At 29.0% G+C, this 4,737-nt stretch overlaps 1 pseudogene; it reads right to left on the bottom strand.

Moving 5' to 3' along the window:
• LOC105626732 overlaps window positions 1-650 on the bottom strand; it is a 3,586-nt pseudogene extending 2,936 nt beyond the window's left edge.
• Between the last annotated feature and the right edge of the window lie 4,087 nt (window positions 651-4,737).

The following is a 4,737-nucleotide window of genomic DNA, read 5'->3' as shown; positions in this document are numbered from 1 at the left end:
GTATATATATATATATATATATATATATATATATATAATTTTATATTAATTAAATATATGTTTTCATTAGTATTAATAAAGTGCAATAGTTAGTGGTTTCAATGATTATTAAAAATCCCTTTCGCTCAATCACAATTCATTCATCTACGTATGACTAATCTTATATAGGGGGTGCATTTCACTTAACATTCGCAACGCTTGCATGCATCATTCATTTTTATTTAATATTTGAAAACAACAAGGATGAAATAATGTTTGCGAGCATTAAGTGGAACGCACTCATGGAAAATCATTTATCTTTCAAATATGAGTAATCAGACAATCATTGTAAATCTATAGTTTACATATATTACAGATTTCTACCGATAGAATATATCACCCACCCGACCAAAATATCGATTTTGTCTCCCGGTTTCTTGTACAACCTACGATTTATGTTACACATGATATATGACTTTCCCAATCCCCGGGATATTGTGGTTACCAAGACAACCACCGCAGCACTGGTTAGCAACCGCACAGTCACTTTTAACGACTTCTAGAGTCGACCCTCCACCATTTACTAGGAAATTATAAACGCCGAGAAAGTCTCTCTCGACGCGATGGCTACGAAGGAAAAGGAGGATAATGCACGCGAGTTTGCGGGTCATTCGCATTCGGTCGAGTCGGGTGCTACAGCACGGAGCAGCGTGGAAACGTACCAATGAACTCCACGCGAATAGGTTGTCAGGAATATGAAAGAGTTGTACGTCTATCTCAGTAAGCGTGATCATTCGAACTGTCTCCTGCACGTGTGCGATAGTGCATTCGAATTCATTTGTCTGCATATCTGACTGTAGCTGTGAAGTAGACAGCTACACATAATGCAGTTAATTCATTCGTCGCTTATTCAAACTATCTCTATCGTTCATTCAAACGTTGCCTATTGGTATCATCTTGGCGTGGATCATCAATGGTTTCATCTTGGCCTCGATCACAATTAGAGTAGTCCAGCTTTGAGGAAATAAAAGAGAAGAAACATACGAAAGTATATAATGAATTGTTGTCAGAATTTAAAAAAACATTGCAATATTGGTATTAAGAATTCTTTCTTACTTCAAATAATCGGACAAATTACAATTAATCAGACTAAACCTCTCTTGGGATTTCCGACTTGGTCTGAAATGACCCTTTCGCTCTCTATTTATAACGCTCTCTATTTATCTGATCCACCGCAGCCGAGGGAGAAGAGAGATGGAAGGACAGAATAGGTTGACCGCAGATCCGCAGTTGAGAGATCCGCGGCCCGCGGCGTGTTTGTACGCGCGCGGCTTGCGAGTGCGAGTGCGTGGAAGGATAGTGGGGCGCAGTGATGCGCGGAGCGGCCACTCCGCAGCGCTCCCCTTTCAAGAGGAGCACATAAGATGGTGGGAGGCAGGTCGACGAAGGTAGAAGCTGCGTTCGGACCACGAATGGCGCGAACGATACGAACGCGGAGTTTGCTCTTCGATCATGATACTATCCTGTGCCAGGGGGTCCCCAAGAACTGGCCTGTCTTACGATCAATATTACTATTGCTAAGATAATCCGCGATTATTAGGTAAGCCTGTACAGCTACTCTAAGTTTTACGATTTTTTTCTAATTTTTTACTGAGTCCGAATTAAAAATTGATATCACATTTCATAAAAGAAACATTTCTGAACATAAAAAAATAAAAAATAAAAATGAGATCTTTACATGAGTGTTATATAAGTTAAACGTCCCCAGTAATCGGACATGTACCTATGTCCGAACATTTTTATTCAAAATTATATTTTTACTCAAAATTAATACTATTATTAATCTTAAATATTTTTTTTATTATTGTATTATAATTTATTGTATTATAATTTAATTGCATTTAAAGATTACAATTAAATTATAATATTAAAAAGCGTATTTGAGACTAATATGAATTTATAAAGTGTTGTATAAATGTTCGGACATAAGTACATGTCCAATCATTGGGACCGGACAGTACCTATGTTCGAACACAAAACTTTATTTATTTAAATTAATATTAGCTTTCTATCTTAAAGATCAATTTGAATTAGTTGTCTTTTGTTATTAAATGTCTATTTATATTAATATTTCCTGTCAGCATATCAATTTTCTAATTATGATTCTAAATATGGACAATTACGTCCAACCGGCTGTCCGGCCACTGATACATTGACGCATTCTATTACTTATTTAAATATTTTAATTAATAATTGTTATAAGTGGGTTCGAATAATTTTTCTTTGCTTAAAAGAGTCTTGAGTTTTCAAATGAATGCAAATATTTATAAGATTAGAAATAAAACCGTTTATATTAAATACATTACTTTAAATACTAAGCGCCATTACGATCTGAATGTTAAGAGATGTTGAACTATTATATTTATTCATTTTAAAAATTAATTTCAGAAATGATAATTGCGTGCCGATATGATTATCGGACTTTCAACCTGAAATATTAATAATCAAATTTCCCAAATTTAATCTTAAAAAACTGTAATAAATATATTTATAGCAAATATTTATATTAAAAACCTTCTAATATATTGTAAATTATCTTATTTATGACAATCTACGCTTAAATGTCCGACTACTGGGACATTTACTTTATCTAATATGTTTTCAATTTCTGCGTAATATTGACATATCTATTTTTAAAGTTGACTTGTGTTTTAACATAATCAATTTTATGACAAACATCGCACTATAAATTATGTTAGAAGCTTTAACATAAAAAATGAATTAGAATATATTGACTTTTCGAAATAATTATGATGTAATTATTCCTATTGATATGACAGAAAAATCCAAAATAAAAATAAGTGAACTTTCCATAAATTTTTATCCCTTTTTGATTCATTATAGATTTCTAATAAATAAATACCATGCTTCTTATTTAAAAAAAATGCTACTTTATTAATCAGAATACTGATTATATATATATATTATTTTGTCCAATAATCCAATAATTATACATAAAACAGAAAATCATATATTTAACCAAAATAAAATTAACATACTGTTTCATTAATACAGTGTTCTTGAAATATTATTCTTATAATATAATAAATTAGTGTTACATAAGATTAGTGTTACATAAGATTAGAAGTCACATAAGACAAAATAATAGATAGATAAAACTAGAAAATGTTTATTTGTGTTTAATTCGTAAAACCGCTTCTTATGCACAAAGCTTGCTTGTCAGTATAAAACCAATTTTTTTACTTATTCAAAGTCATTTAAATCATTAAAGTGCGATGTATATACTTTATCTCCTTCTGTTATCAGAATCTGTTCATGGAAATTTATGTAACTGCTGTTTGTTGAGCTGAAATTTCAATAACTCACAATTTTATGATTTATATAAAATGATTAATAAAACCAAAAAATGTATTGATATAATTAATATTATTAGAAACATATTCAAATCAAAAGCATTATTCAGTTATTACAAACATACAGTTATTATATAAAAACTATTTTTTCTAGATTTTTATTTAAATAGAATAAAGTGAGAAATCGAATTTTTTGTTCAAATTTAAACAAAATTCCTATTTGAATAAAAACATTTTTGTCCACGTATTCAAATATTTAGAAATTTTAATTACTGATTATTTTAATATAAAATATAAGCGATAAATTTTCTCAAAGATCTCAATAAAAAAAATAATAATATTTATAAAATTTATCTCCAGTTTTTTTTTCTTGTTTTCTTTAATTTTTGAATATAGAATGGTTTGATGAAAATTTATATATATTATGTCTTCTCTAATTATTAATTCTTTCATTCCTCTATCCGTTTTATTTTCTTCAGTATATTTTTAGACATAGAACATGCATTTACCTGATGAAATCTATAATCAAATGTTTTCTTAAGAGTTTTAATTTTATTATATTAATATTTTAGTCGAAAAATATTAATATTAAACAAATGCTAAATATCTGATCTTTTTACTTGTTTATCGTCAAAATTACATAAAAGTTATATGGACTCAATAAAAGGACTCAATAAAAAATAGTAATATCTACAAAATTTACCTTCATTTTTCTTTTTCACTTTCTTCATTTTTTGAACATAGAATGATATGATAAATACTTGCATCTGCTATGTCTTCTTTAGTTTCTAATTGTCTTATTATTGCTTTATATTTTCTTTAGTATTTTCATCAATCTTTGACATCATCATCAATCTTTGTGCATTTATGTTGTGGCATTTATTCAAGTGTTTCTTTAAGTTTCGTGTTGACCCCGAAGATAATTTATAAGTGCGATCACAAATATTACATAACAAATAAACATAATATTATATTTTACCTTGTCATATGATTCTATTTTGACATATTGTCAATCCATATCCAGTTATAAATTTTCTTTTTACTCATTGTATTATGTGAATATTGTGAATGTATCCTTTCCAAATGTCTATTGATATTACTTTTTGAAGCACAAATTTTATTACATAGCTTGCATTGTACTTTAAATTTGCTTAAATATCTGTAATATGGTCATATCAAAATATCAAGTCATGTTCAGTAATTTCCTTTATTGTGTGTTTGTGTGCGTTTACTAAATTTACTATCTCTGGATATTTTTATCTTTCCAAGTGGTATATTAATCTGTTCGTCGTAGATATAATACTATCACAAATAATGCATTTCGCACATCCTTCAAATTTAAATAAAATATTGCCATATCGAGTGATCTCACTTTATACGATGT

The sequence above is a fragment of the Atta cephalotes genome (genome assembly GCF_000143395.1).
Source record: "Atta cephalotes unplaced genomic scaffold scaffold00006, whole genome shotgun sequence".
Lineage (NCBI taxonomy): Eukaryota > Metazoa > Arthropoda > Insecta > Hymenoptera > Formicidae > Atta > Atta cephalotes.
Note: the sequence above shows the minus strand (reverse complement) of the source record. Positions and strands in the feature narration are given on the sequence as shown.